The 17,571-nt window shown below is 51.6% G+C and overlaps 1 long non-coding RNA gene and 4 other non-coding genes across 9 annotated transcripts; 3 read left to right on the forward strand and 2 right to left on the reverse strand.

Annotated features, from left to right (window-relative positions):
- Positions 1–3,685: 3,685 nt before the first annotated feature.
- On the reverse strand, positions 3,686–3,819 carry LOC141568344 (small nucleolar RNA SNORA71). The gene has a single exon (XR_012491494.1). It is a non-coding gene; the product is annotated as a small nucleolar RNA SNORA71 (small nucleolar RNA).
- Positions 3,820–4,993: 1,174 nt separating this feature from the next.
- On the reverse strand, positions 4,994–5,128 carry LOC141568345 (small nucleolar RNA SNORA71). The gene has a single exon (XR_012491495.2). It is a non-coding gene; the product is annotated as a small nucleolar RNA SNORA71 (small nucleolar RNA).
- A 7,303-nt stretch (positions 5,129–12,431) lies between these two features.
- On the forward strand, positions 12,432–17,562 carry LOC109457390 (uncharacterized). 5 transcript variants are annotated; one of them, XR_016018184.1, is made up of 5 exons: positions 12,442–12,748; positions 13,360–13,516; positions 14,926–14,997; positions 15,269–16,680; positions 16,804–17,562. It is a non-coding gene; the product is annotated as an uncharacterized LOC109457390 (long non-coding RNA). The 5 variants fall into 5 exon arrangements; XR_012491133.2 differs by having other exon boundaries at positions 12,446–12,748; positions 14,926–15,336; positions 16,589–16,680; XR_012491132.2 differs by having other exon boundaries at positions 12,489–12,748; positions 16,589–16,680.
- LOC141568342 (small nucleolar RNA SNORA71) lies at positions 14,278–14,411 on the forward strand. The gene has a single exon (XR_012491492.1). It is a non-coding gene; the product is annotated as a small nucleolar RNA SNORA71 (small nucleolar RNA).
- LOC141568343 (small nucleolar RNA SNORA71) lies at positions 15,489–15,621 on the forward strand. The gene has a single exon (XR_012491493.1). It is a non-coding gene; the product is annotated as a small nucleolar RNA SNORA71 (small nucleolar RNA).
- Positions 17,563–17,571: the final 9 nt, after the last annotated feature.

Genomic DNA, 17,571 nt, shown 5'->3' on the forward strand with positions numbered 1-17,571 from the left:
TTGTGGTTGAGAGGACTCACTCCAACCAGCTGAGCCATCTGGGAGCTCAGCGGCAGCTCAGCTCAAGGTGCCGTGTTCAATCTTAGTTGCAGGGGCACAGCCCACCATCCCTTGCGGGATTCGAGGAGTTGAACCAGCAACCTTGTGGCTGAGAGCCCACTGGCCCATGTGGGAATCGAACCGACAGCCTTCGGAGTTAGGAGCATGGAGCTCCAACCGCTTGAGCCACCGGGCCGGCCTCAGGCTCTTGACATACTCAGAACTCCCCAAGAGGAAAACTGCCTGGCTGGGTTATCGCTGCTCTTGGCCCTAGACCAAGGTCATGGGTTAGGCCTGCCCTTGGGTGACGGCGCTTCCCCAGCCACCGGAGCTGTGGATGTGGGGGATGGAAGGTGAGGGGCTGCAGAGCTAGCAGGTGTAGATCCCGACCTCCGGACATGCACAGCCTGGTTGGCTAACCCCAACTTGATGGTGCTGCCACCCTCACCACCTGGCAGGTATTCACCATCAGGAGCAGCCCTACAGTGGCCTCAGAGGTTCCTTGCCCACCTCCCCTCCCCAGCCTCCCAGTTCCCTGGACCTGGTATCCCAGAGGGAAGTTTCCTACCATCGCAGGTCCATGCTGTGACAGAGGCCGCACAGGCTGCAGTGACCACAGAGGTGAGAGCCCCTCCCCTGACTGAGCTCACACCTCCCACAGGAGGCCTTCCTTGTCTATTCAGCTTAAAAATACCACGCCCCCTGCTGGCCCCCAGACTTCGTGTTTCCCGACTTTATTATTTGTTTTTCTAGTCCTTCTTCAGCACACTACACATTTTAGGACTTTATGGTACATCTGCCTCAAAATGGAAGCACCAGGAAGGCAGGGATTTGCTTTTGCCTGCTTTTGTTTACCAGGTCCTTAGAACTGTGCCTCCATGTAATTAAGACTTGGGATGAATGAAATGAGAGACAGGGAATCCAGTCTGGGTGGAGGTTTAGCCAGTGAAGGAAGGCTTCCTGAAGGAAGCGCCACAAGCTGAGTCAGCAAGTGTCTGAAGTGGAGGACGCACTCCAGGCACATAGGCCAGGAAAAGGAGAGCTTTCAGGAACCTGAAGTAGCAGAGTGGCAGGGGTCTATGGCGCTTGTGGGGAGTCATGTGTGACATTGGGTGGACACAGACACAGGCAGTGAGCAGGCCCTGCCTGTCTCCCCTGGAGAATGGGAAGTCTTGTCAAGAAAACCCTGAGAGACTAAAGGGGAGGGGAATGGGGTACAGACACTGCTACCGAACGCTGACCGGAAGCTGCTTTGCAATGAGAGGGAACGGTCAGTGTTCAAGAACGAGGTCTACAAATGCCACGGCAACAACCAGCAGTAAAACTTCACTGAAAAAAAGGAACACTGGCTAAGTCGGAGGAAAGGTGGTCATTTTTCACTAGAGGACCAGGGCTACGGTTGGATGAAACTGACACAGAGGAGCCGGAGCAGGTGGGGAATCTACAAGAGAGCACATGGTTCCTGGGTAAGAATTAAGGAGAGGGGCAGGGCAGAAGGACCTCCACCAGAACTGGAGGGGAGTTCCACCCGCCTACCTGCTCGCCCCCAAGAATGCCTCCTGCTGACAGAGCCTCAAGGTGCTAAATTCACGAGGGTGGGTCTTGGCCATCCGGTGTCCACTTCAGCACAATCAACCAAGGTGATTTCAGTTTCAGTGCAAGGAATGGACAATTAACTCCTCTTTCCACTATGGCCTTTGGGGGAGCTCCTGTGTGGACTGTACCTGAAAAATGAGGGCAAGGTAACACGTTCCCCCAGGGAGGTGAACGAAGCACATGCGTGCTTAGCACGTGTCAGCCCTTGCTGTCACTGAACACGTTTCCTAAGACCGAATCTCTCCTGGGAACAGTCACAGTAACCCGAACACCTTTGTCTACGGCATCTGGAGTTCCCCCAGGGTTTCCTCGTCCGCCCCACTCCCCCTCCTGCTCAAAACCATCTCTCTAAATTCACCCAGTGTACGCTCACCCCCAGAGCACAGGACACTCCTGCCTCCCTCGGGGACTTCAGCCCCTGGCCCTGCCGCATCATCCACCCTTCTTCATCTTTCCAAAGCCTTGGCCCAAATGTCCCTCAACCAACAATTCTAACAGTTCTCTTTCCTCCTAAAGCTGAGTCCCCCAGAAGCACTTGGGGTTGCTCCACCCTAGTCCAAATGCTACCTCCCATCTCCTACCCCCTTGGTCATGCTCAGTGGAAAGTCTCAATGACTGAAAGCTGAGAGATCTGCCTGTGACCCACTTTCTCCACATCCCGCCTCACTGGCACATGGACACATTGATTTTATAAAGAAAACGAACAAATAAAAACAAGCAACAGGGCAATTCCGAGATTTATTGAGGCAGGTGAGAAGTCAATGCTGCACAGCACAGACAACTTCGACAGAACTCCTGGTTCTAAGGGGTTACACCAGGAGTAGGTGGGGGACAGGGGGCCACTGGACAACCTGGCCCAGACAAAAGGAAACCAGTAGTCCTGGTCCACACGCTCTGTGGCACCTGCTGGGAAGGGGCAGAGCCAGGTGAAGGTCTGCACCTCTGCACATAACCCCCCAGGGCTTTCCCGATGTCCTGCTCACTCAGAGGGAAAAGTCCTTCCATGCCGTGCTGAGCTAACACAGGTAAGAAGGTCTGGCAATAGATCACGTGGCAACATCACTCTTCACTCCACTACGCCTGCGTCCGTGATCAACCCCAAAATAATCTAAAGGAGAAAGTCAAGTGAGGCCAGCAGCTTGGAATGTCCACCTCAGAAACACGGGCCCACTTAGCTCCTGGGCATTAGCTCACCACGAGGAGACCCCTCCAGAGGAGCTGTGACCCAGGTCACTATCACGAGAATCAGTGCCTCTGTCCCCTTGGGGTTTCCTCCAACAACCTCCAGATCCAAGATAGCACCCCTAGAGTGATGAGGCCACAGAGCAGGACGTCGCAGCAAGCGTTTGGTCTCCAACATTTTCTCATCTTTCTTCAAGTGAATATCAGCGAGAATGCCCCCAATTAATCACGAGTGAGATGCCAGTTTAGTTTTTCTACACCCAACTCAGCTCAGAAAGGTATCTCAGTGCTTCTAGATAAGAGTCAACATGGACACGGTCTTAAAAAAACGGGCCTTTTCAGGGCAACAGAGCAGACGCAGTAAATGGCAGAGAGACTGCTGGAGAGCGTGCTCCAGGGGCTCCTCCCACTGAGGCCCCGCCGGGCGGGGTTGGGCGTGAAGACCACCAGCCCAGCAGCCATCCCTCCACGCGGTCACGACCTACCTGCACATCTGTCTCCCCAGGCGCTTGTGCTCACCCCAGCCTCGTGGGTGTTCTCGTGTTGCTCCCTTCCCTCCAATACCTTCCTATTGCGCATTACATCCCACTCTTTCAAAAGCCTGCACAGCTCTACCACCTCCAAAGAGCTGCTTCCCTTTGAAAATCTGATGGCAATCCCTATATACCTTAAGCAACACAGCATTTATTCATTATGCATAAATTATCCTGGCCTCCCAAAGTGTCTGTATCTTGACATAGACACAGCCTGGCTCTGACAACAGGAGTCCAAGCTGACAAAGGCCAAGCTAAAGAGTCTCCTGCCACTGACTCTCACACAGCAACCCACAATGCCCGAGAGTAGAAAGCATTGGCTGCAGAAGCAGGAGTGTGCGAAAGCGTCAGCATTTGAAAGGGACAGGTGTGGACCTTCCAAACACGGGAAATTGCTTTCAACAATTCCTCTCCCTGCACTATGAACGACCAGGGCACAGACAGCCCGTGATCCCTTCTGAATGCAGGTGCATACAAGGCCAGAGAGAGATTCAGGAGAAGCAGCAATGCCAGTGGCCTGTGGAACACACTGAGTCTAGGAACACAACCCAGCGGAGCACAGCACCCCAGGAGTGGCTATTCCTTCCTGGGAAAGCGCCATCAGACATCCTTGCCAAGAGGAACCAAAGAGAAGTCACTTCAGGCAAAAACACTGGGAAAATATTAGGGTTGGAAATGATAGGAATCATATGATCTTAAGGACCACAGAAGTCACCTCTGTCATAGCTTTGTTTTTCAGACAAAGCAAGTAAGGTTCTGAATAGGTCACTGACAGAGAGCAACAGAGGAAATTCAAACCCAGGGACAGGAGTGTCTGACACCTAAGTCTACCCGGTTTCCATTACAGGCTTCCGCTGACCCTCCAGGGAGGGAAGGCAGATATCCCAGAGGGCTCATTAATCAAGTGGGACTCTGGAGGCCCCAGCCTGCAGCAGCCGCTGAAGACGTGTGAAGGGCCACGTGTGACCTAGGCTGGCTGGGGGTGCGGTGGCGAGCAGATGCTGGCTTCATCTCACCTCTCAGCTCCCTTACATCTCTTCACCCAAAGCCCCTGGGAACACGAACATTGACTATAGCGGATGCAAGGAACCCATACTTCAGACAATGGACCAGAGATCTTACCTCAAGGACACGGGGGTCTAGAATGTTCCAGACATGACAACTCCCATGATGCTTCTGTACAGTGCACTCATCTGCAACAGACAAGCTGTGAATGAGCACTCAACTTGTCCCTGCTCACAGCAGGGCATGAGGGGCATCAGGAGGGGGCTCAGCGCACTAGCTACACATAATAAGCAGTTCACAAATGGTGGCTGCTGTTAGTTCCTGACAAGACACATGACTTCCTCATGAAGAGGACAGTAGTAAACTCTAAGGAGATAGGGGATAGTCTATGGCAGGGTGACCAACGCCGATCAATGGGGAGTTAATCAGTGATAGGCTGAAAAGGATGCCAAGGCCAGGTTTACGGGGAGGTACCGTGGCTGACTGACAGCAACTGTGCTGGGCATCAAGGGGACCTTAAGCAACACACGTAGCCTGGTTCCCAACAGCAGGGGCAGGAAGTGAAAACCCCAGCGACACTAACGCACACAGCACCGCCCCCGAGGCCCTGGAGGCCAAAGGTGTGTGCCGAAGAAAACGGTGGGGAAGCTCCCAGAACCGCAAGGTTGAGGACGTGGACCCTCCAGACACGGGACAACGCTTTCCACATTTCCCCTGCCTGCACTACCAATGAACAGGACATGGGCAGCCTGTGACCACTTCTGAATGCAGGGGCAGAAAAGGACAGGGCGTTTTGCTGAAAAAGGAGGCCACTGGCAGAGGCTGGAGCAGTCAGCCTCTCCAATTGAGCACAAGAACCCAGTAACTGCTTCGAATCCTGCAGAAATTCCTCCACTATGGCGCAGGCAGGAAAGGCAATCAGAAGACACCTCTGAAAGAAAAGTCATAGAATGCTTAGGCTCTAAAAGACAGGGACTATGTGATCCTAAGAAAAATGGCTTCTGTATTCTTGTTTTCTGGAGGATGAAATGGGGATAAGAGAAGGTCCAAATCTAGGAGGAGGCAGAGAAGAGATTGAGACCTGGGTACAGGGGGATATGCCAAAATCCTTCTTGAAGCTTTCAAGTCAGATATTCTGCTGCCAACATAAAATTTGAGGAAGGGCTCCCCAAGGGCTCTCAGAACCAAACACATAAAGGGGAACCAGGTGTGTTCTCAAAGATCCCAGAGAGGGTAACACTGGGGGCGAGGATGAAACCACATCGTCTCTCCTCTATCCTCTTCCCAGACTACATGACACCTACGGAACCTGTGTACACCTTGTGGCATGCAAAACCCCAAGCCTCCAGAGAACACAACTCACCGTGGGTACACTGGGGTCCAGCCACTTCCTGACAGGATGGAGACACCTCTCAAGGGCCGCTCTGCACTGAGCTGACGCCTCTGCAGTAAAAGAGAAGGCCTGGATGAGCAAACTAGCTGTCCCCTGGTCACAACATGTCCTGGTAAGCACATCCAGAGTATCTGGCACAGTAGCTAGCGGCGTCACAAATGTGGGCTGTTGTTAGTAACCCACAAGGCACGTCATTTTCTCATGAACTGAAAAGAAGTTTGCAATTCCACATGGGACAAGAGATGCGGCACAAAGGGGTTTTTCAGATCATCTTCTGTGCAAACTCGGATGAAATTGTAGAGGTTCCAGAAGCTGGATCTTGAATAGGCTGTGGAATCCAGAACAGGTTTGGGAATATGTTGCCCCAGACACGCAGTGCCTGGCAGGGATGGGAGGGCAGTGGGGCAGGAACACCTCAGGTTGCCTATGGAAAATCCTCCCCTAGTGGACTGGGCTCCGTCTCATACCCAGGAGCCTCCAATGGGTAACTAGTGGCCAACAGCAAGAACAAGTCCAAGACAGAAGCAGCACACTCACCTTCTCCTGGCTGGCTGGCTCACGAGCAGTCTCCCTGATCCTCCACAGGCAAAGGGCCATGCCAACTTACAAAGACGCATCTCCCCTTTTCTTTGCTCCTGTTGTGCGTTTGTTCCACAGCTTCTGAACACTGGGCACCCGCCAGGCACTGACACGAAGGAGAGGTCAGACTGACATTGAGCTCAAGACCAAAGCAGAGAGAAGCAAAAAGACAAGAACACCAACAATTTCCACAAAGCATAATCAATGCTCTCGTCTCATGTCAAGCCACTTCCCAGACTGTATCACACCAGGAATCCTACATGACGAAGGACCTACACAGGGGAGAGAAAGGAGGCAGAAATGGCCTCCTGGAAGGAAACCCTTGGTGAGAAATAACCCACCTTGTGGCTCCACAACCACCACATAGCTCCTTGACATACAGCCCATGCTTTATTCTCCTTTTAAAAAGCCTCACAGAAAGTAGCCCTGTTAACAGCCTGCTATCTGCCCTGCAAGGGCAAAGCTACCCAGCCAAGCCCAGGACCCAAACACTGTCATTAATTCATGTAAAGATTCCATCTTCCCCCATCAAGAGTCCACAGAAAGACCACCTTTTGGTAAAAATACCTCAATTACTCATTCACCAAGCATCTATCTACTGAGTACCTACTATGTGCCGGGCACTGTGGGTTCAAAAGCAAAGGAAAACACGGACAAGGCCTCTGTTCCCCCAGAGCTCTTACAGTTCCCCTACCTGAAGGAAAGTAAAGACAGGACAATGAAGAAACTGACCCAAGGTTACAGCGCTAAGGGGGCTGAGTCAGGATCTGAACTCAGGCCTTCCTGGCCCCCGGGCCCCACCCCACCTACAACACCAGGCCTCCTGCACCGGCTTTGCAAGACAGTTCTCAGAGCCGGCCTGAGCGCCAGGACCAGCCCCTCTGCCCTGGGGCAGGAAGGCAACAAGCCCCAAGTTCAAGGTGCCCCAGAGCAGCAGCACTCACCCAGGGGACAGCCTCACTGCCTGGACACGGTGGGGACACGTCAGGCAGTGCAGATCAGGGTCCTGCAGGAGACAAGGGCGCTGGCTCATGCAGAGCCCGCACAGCCATCCAAGGGACAGTTGTCCTCTGTCTGCAAGGAGCCACATAGTTGCAAGGCCTAGGCAGGGAAAAGCACGGGGAAGAGGCTTTAGTGCAGAGCAGGGGACAGGAATCCGGACTCTAGGGCCCTGCGAGCGTCCTTTAAAGCTCAGTCAACAGGTCTGTAAAAGGAGGTTTCACCACTTTCCTTTAAAATGTATTATGGGGAGAGAATTACGGTCATTAAGGACACTTTGTAGGCCAATAAACGACAGGAGTCGGAGGTGGTGGGGGCCAGTGAATATCGGGGGGCTCTGGCGCCCCTTAGGTCCGGGGTCACACGCGGCTCCACACGACTCGCTGCGGGACGTGTGGCCCACGCGTCGCCGGATCCGTTTCTGGCCATTAGCGGACACATAGGTTCCACCCGGGGGGGGGGGGGGGACGGGGACCCGACGCCGGCACCCGCCCGCTCCGAAGCAGCGTCGGCGATGGAGCGGCTGACCTGAGGCCCCTTTCTGGAGGACACGAATCCCGAGGGGTCCGTACCCGGTGGAGCGGGCGGGCACGGAACCCGGGGCTGGGCCTGGGGTCGGACCTGACCTCCTGCCGTCTCCGCGCCCTCTGGGCCTCTTGTAATGGGCAGGTGGACGCAGCACCTGCCTTGGAGGCCGCCGGGTTCCCAGTGCATCGTGTCCCAGCAATGACTCACTCGAGGCGCCAGGACCGGCGGTGGTGGGGTCAGAACCTAAACACCGTTCGCGACACCTCCGTGGGCAACACAAGCTACTCCTCCCACCACCTGAGCGCCGGCGGAAATGCAGCGAAGCGCCGGCTGCAGCGGAGAGCAGCGTCTCCGCGGGCTGAAGCCGCGCAAGCGGTCCGTTGGTGCCCCCTAGTGGATTGGAGCTGAAAATTTGACTCGCTTAAAAAATAGTCGTTGGTTTATAGTAAGCTAGTTTAATAAATTTTAGTTATCATTATTATCATCATTTTATAAAAACTAATACTCATTCAGAACTTTTGAAAATTCTGAGAATTCTAGAAATAGAATGGACATCGTAATTATTAGCCAATATCATCCACAATGGATAGATGGAAAGTCCAATGTCACTGTCAAGATTATTAGTCTTTAGGACTCCAGTTCCTCAGGGCAGAGCCCTGTCAGTTTTTGAAGGGAGAGGGCCACCTCTTCTCATGTCTGTCCCCGTAGCAGAGGCCTGGGCCATCTATATCTCCATCGAGCCCCTCTCCAGAGCCAGTGGCCTTCAGCCCAGGACAAAAATGAACCAGAAGCAAAACTAGTAATAGAGACGCTGTGGGGGTCAGAGGATCCAGCTATGGGATTCAGGGAGAAGGAGGTGCTGAGACCTAGGTGGGAGCTGACTCTGGTGGGGAGATTCTCTGTCTCTGTCTCATCTCAGTGTGTCAGAGCATCCAGTGAGGGCCTGGGGCTGCCGGAGACTCCAAAACAGACCAGTATCCAGGCCACAGGGCAGCTCAGGAAGAGCCCATCCTATGTTAGAGGCCCCAGGGTGCTGGTCTGCTCAAGGCTTCTATCAGGCCTCAGTTGCAGCCTGGGGGCGCTGGATCCTATTGCTTCCGAAAGATGAAGTAACAGAGGAGCAATAAAAAGCCAAGGAGGATGAGAGACAGGTACAGCAAGGTCTCCAGCATGGTGATCATTCTTAGTGAACGGACGGGGCCTGGAGCTCCCACAGGCCTCACAGGGCCAGTTGCTGACTTGCAGCCTAGACCCTGGGCATCAGCTCCTTGGAACAATCTATCCAACTAGCGTTCCTTTTCCCCAAGGGTGAGGGTTCCAGGCCACGGGCATCTCTCAGCCACTGTGAGGTCACAAACTCTAGATTGGTGGAATGCTGGCCTCCCAGCTACAGCCCAATCCTTTAGTAATGTGACCAGTATATTAAAAGCAGGTCTCCTGGTCTATAATCACAATTTCTTTTCCCTCACCTGTCTCTTTAGACTTTCTAAGGGGAAGTATCTTTTCCTCATCCCTGGAAAAATATCAGTCAGACCTCATAGCTTTTCTGCTCATTGTTACGTAATCAGTCTTGTAATTGCTACAAATGGGGAACACAATTTCCATTCAATTATTTTAAATGTCCAGTCAGATGTATTAATCACATTTACAATGATCATTTACAGGTAAGACTTCTCTCCTCTTCACCAGCTGGGGCCAAGTGTAGACTGGGCTGCTGGGAGAGGACAGGAGCCTTCTCTCTTTACTTGTCCAAATGTGTTTCTCTTTACCAGGTTTCTGCCCACTACCCCACTCACAGTATCTACAGGATCAAAAGAAATGAAATAAAGAGTAAGGTGGACAAAAAAAACTGAAAAAAGAGTAAGGGGAGACTTCTCTCCAGGTTGGGTTCATGTTTAATGCTAAGTCTTTCTCTCTTGGCCTCTATTTCAGGGGTTCTTTGAAAACTGATGTCCTTTGCACCCCTAATGATGTGAACAGTCCCTCTTCTTGGGGTCCCCTCACCCTAGCAGGCTCTCTCCTAGGCTCTCTCTTGGATAACAGATGAACGTTCCTACCACAGATTCTACACCTGCCGAAGGATATAATGAACCTTTGTCCAAGGAGTGGGTCAGGCACCGGTCACCTGTTGTGAGATTGTGACTTATAAGAAATATATATTTTATCATTCTGATGATCAAAATACACATATACGTATTTCTCATGTATATGTGGTCTTTGTCCAAGGTTCCTTCCTCGCAGGTCCCAAAACTCTTGGAATTTCATAAGTGTTGAGAACAATAAAGGTGGCTTTTGTTATGTAAATGAGGTGACTTTTGGAAGCCCCTAGGGAAAGGGGCTGGCACAGGGAGAGCTCACCTAATGATTCAAGGGTTGAATTTTTCAGTCCTACCCCAGACCTTGAACCTGCAGGGAGGAGAGAAGGACTAGAGGTAGAATCAATCCCCAATTGCAAATGATTTGCTCACTCATGCCTATGTAATGAAGTGTCCATTAAAACCCAAGAGGAGGAGGTTTGGAGAGCATTCTTTTAGGATGTCCCAGGTTCACAGGTAAGGTGGCATGGAAGGGGCATGCTGTCAGTCTACTGCTTGCTGCTTCTCTCCTCTGGCTCCAAAGGGCTGATCACAGCCCGATGGCCCTTTAGACCTACGCTGAAGAACACAGCAGCCACCAGCCACATGTGGCTACAGAGCACTGGGAATGTAGCCAGCCTGCACTGCATTGTACTGTCAGTGTACAACATGTACTGAATTCCAAAGTCTTTATACAAAGAAAAGGAATGGTACATATCTCAGTAATCATTTAAAAATATTGATTCCATGCTGAAATGGTAATATTTGGGGTATTGTCAATAAAATGTATTATGAAAATTAATTTCACCTTTTTGTACCTTTTTAATGTGGCTGCTAGAAAATTTTAAATTACATATGTGGTTGGTATTATATTTCTTTTCTTTCTTTCTTTTCTTTCTTTCTTTCTTTCTTTCTTTCTTTCTTTCTTTCTTTCTTTAGTAATACAACTTCACTACTTTATTCAAATCTTCAAAATAGTCTTCGTTCTACATTTTCAGTATAAAAAGATCCAAAGTTTTAAGTGCACCCAGTGTAGAGAGAGACATACAATACTGACCTTCCATAATAGTCAAGCGTACAGTCAAATATCACATGTACAGAACACAAAATTTAGATGAACTGAAATTATAAGGTAAAATAAAATTCAACTGCCGAAAACAAAAATCAAAATACCAAGGATCATTGAAATATTCTTAACCCTGATTTCACTAGACTCAAGTCATTTTGTAATGAGGCATTCACAATATGACCCCATTAATCCAGCTTAGGAATTCTGGGGAGGTCCAGTTTGGCTTGATGTTGTGGATGGTTCTGGCATCATATTTCTACTGGACAACGCTGCCTTAGACTTTTCAAACACAGCACACTCTCTCTGCCTCATAAATAATCCTACAGTGTTCTCGCAGTGACAGATACCCTCGGCTTTCTCAGTATTACTAAATACTAAAGTATAGCAACTACCATGCTTTGGCCATTTGCTCTGTGCTATGCTCTGGACATAAATCATTTCATTTACTTCTCACAGTAATATTATGAGAGGGGAGCTCTGACTTTGCCCATTTCTCAGAAGAGGACAATTGAGGCTGGGCAGAGAAGTGAGGTCACTTAGCCAAAGTCTCACAGACAGTAAGAACAAGAGCAGCCATCATGAGAGGATACCAGTGCTCTGTGGTCACAAGTGTGCAAGCCTGACCCCTTTGTCCAGCGTCCTTCACAGCCATACCATGCCACAGCCCCTCCCCATCACAGAGACCACCAACATTCTCAGTCTTAAGAATCACACCCGTCCTCCCGAAAGACAGAATATGGAGTGTTCACACCCTCAGAGACCCCCGTTTATCTCTCGGTTCACCCATTTGGCCTGGATTTTCACATTGTGTTGACCTAGTGAGTGCAAGGATTCTGAATGAGGGCCGCCCCCACTCAGGCCCAAGGGTGGGCTCTTTATACTTCCCAATGTGGCCCGAGTTAGTGGCAGGGCTGCTCCAGGTTCCAGAGGTGCACCTGGCCCAAGATGCATGCAGAGTTACTGCTTGTGAGATTTGGGGGCCATGAGTCCCCTTCCAAGTCTGTCTCTGGAGTGATGTTGGGAGCACAGGACTTCTCTCTTCTCTGCCACGATGCATGTCTAATCAAGTTCCTTCTGCGTCAAGGACTCTCTCCACACTCTAATCTCATTTAATTTTAGGACGAGGTTCAGCAAACCACCTGCTCACCTCTCTAGGCTCATCTCCTTGTCACTCTCACATTCCAGTCGCAGGCCATCGGGAAAATATTTTAAAACTGGTGATGCCCAAATAAATAAATGGGCGAATTTATTCATTTGTTCCACTGTGCCAGCCACTACACTAGGTACTTTGGATACAATGGTCAATCAAACAGATCCCTATTGTCCAAACTAAACACAATTAAAGCCAAGCTCCTGCTAATAAAAGCTCCTGGAAGAGTGATCATTTCTACATGTAAATGACAAATCAGTGACCAAGAAGCAAATGGAAAAGCAAAACAAGTGGGGGAATTTTATTTCCATAATTCCAGACTGGGAAATAATTCCAAGCCCGCCTGAGTCAGCTCCGCTCCACGAGGGGGCGCGCGGCAGGACCGCTGCGCGGGTTCCGCCCGGGGAGAGGCCGCTCTAGGCCGCAGCCCGCGCGGGAACCACGTTTCAGCAGAACGCTGAGCAGTTGAAGTACCTTGGTCGTGTCGTCGCCATTGGTAGTCGCCCCACGTCATCTCCTGAAATCGCCGGGTATCCGCACTCTCCCGCAGTGTCGGCTCTGTCTCCGCTGCTGTCCCGCACCGTCGGCCGCTGCGCCTGGGTGAGTCCACTGCAGGGAGCGCCGCGCACTTGGTCTGTGCCTCCCCGATGAGGGGAAACTGAGGCCCAGAGGGCGCGGAGCGCGGCAGGAGGTCAGGTCCGACCCCAGGCCCAGCCCCGGGTTCCGTGCCCGCCCCCTCCACCGGGTACGGACCTCTCGGGATTCGTGTCCTCCAGAAAGGGGCCTCAGGTTAGCCGCTCCATCGCCGACGCTGCTTCGGAGCGGGCGGGTGCCGGCGTCGGGTCCCCGTCCTGCCCCCCCGGGGTGGAACCTACGTGCCCGCTAATGGCCAGAAACGGATCCGGCGACGCGTGGGCCCCACGTCCCGCAGCGAGTCGTGTGGAGCCGCGTGTGACCCCGGACCTAAGGGGCGCCAGAGCCCCCGATATTCACTGCCCCCCACCACCTCCGACTCCTGTCGTTTATTGGCCTACAAAGTGTCCTTAATGACCGTAATTCTCTCCCCATAATACATTTTAAAGGAAAGTGGTGAAACCTCCTTTTACAGACCTGTTGACTGAGCTTTAAAGGACGCTCGCAGGGCCCTAGAGTCCGGATTCCTGTCCCCTGCTCTGCACTAAAGCCTCTTCCCCGTGCTTTTCCCTGCCTAGGCCTTGCAACTATGTGGCTCCTTGCAGACAGAGGACAACTGTCCCTTGGATGGCTGTGCGGGCTCTGCATGAGCCAGCGCCCTTGTCTCCTGCAGGACCCTGATCTGCACTGCCTGATGCATCCCCACCGTGTCCAGGCAGTGAGGCTGTCCCCTGGGTGAGTGCTGCTGCTCTGGGGCACCTTGAACTTGGGGCTTGTTGCCTTCCTGCCCCATGTCAGAGGGGCTGGTCCTGGAGCTCAGGCCGGCTCTGAGAACTGTCTTGCAAAGCCGGTGCAGGAGGCCTGGTGTTGTAGGTGGGGTGGGGCCCGGGGGCCAGGAAGGCCTGAGTTCAGATCCTGACTCAGCCCCCTTAGCGCTGTAACCTTGGGTCAGTTTCTTCATTGTCCTGTCTTTACTTTCCTTCAGGTAGGGGAACTGTAAGAGCTCTGGGGGAACAGAGGCCTTGTCCGTGTTTTCCTTTGCTTTTGAACCCACAGTGTGGGGCACATACCGTGTTTCCCCGAAAATAAGACCTAGCTGGACAATCAGCTCTAATACATCTTTTGGAGCAAAAATATAATACCCGGTCTTATTTTACTATAATATAAGACTGGGTCTTATATAATGTAATATAACACCGGGTCATATATTAATTTTTGCTCCAAAAGACATATTAGAGCTGATTGTCCGGCTAGGTCTTATTTTCGGGGAAACACGGTGGTAGATACTGAGTAAACATTTGTGGTGTAAATGAAAAAAGTGAGGCATTTTTAGCAAAAATTGGTCTTCCTGTGGACTCTCCTGATGAGGGGAGATAGAATCTCTATGAAATGATGATCGTGCTTGGGTCCTGGGTTTGGCTGGGCAGCTTTCTCCTGCTTGGGCAGATAGTGGGCTAACATGAGCTTTTCTTCCTGGCTCACCTGCCATTTTCTGCCCCTGTATTCGAAAGTGATTGTGGGCTGCCCGTGCCCTGGTCATTGATAGTGCAGGGAGAGCAATTACTGAAAGCACTTCCCCGTGTTTGGAGGGTCCACCCCTGTCCCTTCCAAACCCTGGAGCTTTCCTACACCTCCCTCCCACCACCTTTTAGATGCCACCTAAACCCTGGTGTCTTGTTAATTGAGTGTCCTCTGTGCCTGGCTCTGTGCTGGTTTCTGTGAAGCTTTCATAGAGAATGAGAGTGGGTCCTGCCTCAGGGAATATACGGGTTGGTTCTAGAGCCACAGCTGTGTGCCTCTGACACTGGTCTTTCATTTCAGCAGCCCTGTGTTCTTTTCTGGCCCTGTTGTTTGAAGTGATTGCAGGCTGCCTGTGTTCTGGTAATGCAGGCAAAGGAAAACTGGCAAGGTCTTCCTCACATTCAGAGGATCCATGCTTATTCCTTTCAAATGGGACAGCCTTAGGCGACTGGCAGTGACTGAGAATGAGGTAGACTGAAGATCAAGGGAGACCGGCTGGCAGTGCATTCATATACTAAGACCTGGATTCCCCACGGGGCTGACTGTTGACGAGCATGATGGTTTTCTGGACATGGAAGCAGTGCCAAGTGGCCAATCGTGTGCTGGCTTCTTAACCCCTGCAGGAGTGACATGTGACTGCTGTTCCACGTGTGTGAGAGGTGTCCTCAGGGAGAGCCTGAATTGTGAGGTCCCAGGTAAGCGGTGTCCTGTCTCTTTCTCTTGAGCTCAAGTTCTGTGCAGGCTGCAAGGCCAGAGGTGTTTAGGTGATGAAGTGTGTGGGGGGAGAGAGTGCAGAGGAAGGCTGCTGTGACGCTGAGAGGAAAACAGCAGTGTGTTGGAATGGACAGAGGACTGACTGCATTTTAGAGTCAAACCTGGATTCATAACCGGTGGCCAGCTGACTGCTCTTCTGTGAGCCAGAGTGAGTCCTGTCAAATGTTCAGTATTGGTACCACTTACACCCAGTCTTTCAGAACCCAAGGATTCTGCGTGTATCTGCTGCTAGTCTTCCCTTCAACTCTTGGCAGGGACTGGTAAGTAATCTCTGAAAATCAGGTGTGGCTTCTGGAATTTTAGGTTGTAAATCTGGTCATTGGCCTGTCTGCTGGTCTGTTCCCAGTGCAGGCCATTGCTCAGGCTGCTGGCAATGGCCTCCCTTCTCGGCTCACTCACTGCCCTTTTCTGCCCCTGTATTCGAAAGTGATTGTGGGCTGCCCGTGCCCTGGTCATTGATAGTGCAGGGAGAGCAATTTCTGAAAGCACTTCCCCGTGTTTGGAGGGCCCATCCTGTCCCTTCCAAACCCTGAAGCTTTCGTACATGTCTTCCCACCAGTTTGTGTTACTTCCTGGTACCTGGTGCTCTGGCTCATGGAGAGCCTTTTTTGCTGAGTAGGGCCCTGCCATAAGGAGTTTATGTTTATGGGCTGGTCGTTCTCCTCCTATGGCTCCCCTCCTGGAAGCTTTCTCTACCTCCCCATCCATCACACCCCTTCCCACCTCCTCAGCCTCACCGCGCAGCACTGAGCACACCTGGAAATTATTGATTTGCTTATCATGCCCCCATGCTATGATCTTGAGGGCAGTGCCTCTGCCCGGTGCCTGACATGTGGCACCTGGACAAAAATAAACCAAACGCGATAGAGATGTAGAGATGACATGTAGTAAGGTGGTAGGGCTCATGCCATTGTGGAGGTCACGGGAACAATCCCTCGAGCAAGCCACCCTGCCCAGGGCTGAGGCATTCCCCATTCTTCTCCCACTGGAACTGTTGTTTCTCTATTGAAAGGTCGACTTCTTATGGCCTACCTTTAGTCCTGGCATGGGCAGGGCCCATGGTCCAGCGGGGGTGGTTGTCCCTCTGCCCTCAGGTTAAGGGCAGATGCTAGAGCAGTAATCGCGCTGGGCCGAGCACAGTATAGTTGAGGATGTGTGTGTCAGCAGCCCTTACACTAGGTGGTAGACATGGGGCCTTCCCACCACCGGGTCCCCTCCCAGTTCCTGCTAGCCGCTGCCAGTCAGCCATGGCACCCTCCCTAAAACCTGGCCTCAGCATCCTTTAAACATAGACAGCAGCATATTGGTCACAGTTGGCACGTAGGCTAACACGGCTACTACTCCTGATCACAGATGATCTGCGGACCCCTTCCTAGAGTTAAATTGTTCTTGTTCCTGAGACAGCAGGGTGGCAGTTGAGTAACATCCTGCATTTGTGGGAGCTGTCATCTGCCAAGTGCTCTGTGCCCCAGGGCCTTCTGCGAGTACCCATTCATGGCTTGTCTCTTGCAGATGGGTCTCTGCATGCAGAGGTGCCATGGGCGGCGTCAGTCATCCTTATGTCAATCTTCATATCAGCTGGGCGCCAGACCTTGGGGCCTGAGGTAAGGTTTTCGCACCATTTTCTAGAATTTTGTTATTTTGCTTCTGTAACGTCACTGTGCATGTTCCTGGCAGAGGCATCCAGAAGTTGAAGGTTCTTTTTCTGCTTTGCCCTTCTCTTTAAGACCTACCCAAGGACGATCCTCTGACTTCCGTTTGCCACCTTCAGTCAGCTGGTCGTAGCTGCCTGCAAAGATGCCAAAGAAGGAGTCAGGGTCCACTTGAGAAAGTTGGCAATGGTGCTAATGCCAGCTACTGTGGAGGGACATCAGCAGGAACGTGGGCCAGGACTGAAGTCTGCCTGGTGACACCAGGCACGGCCGACCAGACCCCAGGTGGTCGTCACTCCTGCCTCGGTCCCCTGCAGTGTGTGAAGCAGGAGCCCTCCCAGGTCTTCAGGACCTGAGGAAATCCGGGAAGCGCATTACATCCAAGGCGACCCAGGAACCAGGATTAAGGTCGAGACGTGATCCTTGCCTAGAAACTGCTGGGTACCGGAAGGCGCGGTGGAGCAGCTGGTGGGAGATTCCATAGCAACATTGAGAGCCAGGAGGATGGAGACATGGACAGACTGAAACGTCATTCATTAAAAATAAATAAATAAATAAATGAAGCAATTTATTTATGAGCCAGACACCATGCTAGAAATAGGGCTACAATGGTGAATAAGACAGTGTGTGCCTTGAAGGGGATCATTGATAATTATGTAATGTTTGTGGTTTTACTCAAAGTTTTGTATGCGTTTGTCATTTTGTTTCAGGTAGAAGAGCTCCTTTCAACATTTCTTGTAATACAGGTCTTCTGGTAAATTCTCTCAGCTTTTGTTTGTCCCATCTCAATAAACACACAAACAAGGAAGGGGCAAAATAAGACTTTTCATCTCACTTCTGTCT

This window comes from Rhinolophus sinicus, chromosome 13, assembly GCF_057876585.1.
Source record: "Rhinolophus sinicus isolate RSI-liver-muscle chromosome 13, RSI-T2T, whole genome shotgun sequence".
Lineage (NCBI taxonomy): Eukaryota > Metazoa > Chordata > Mammalia > Chiroptera > Rhinolophidae > Rhinolophus > Rhinolophus sinicus.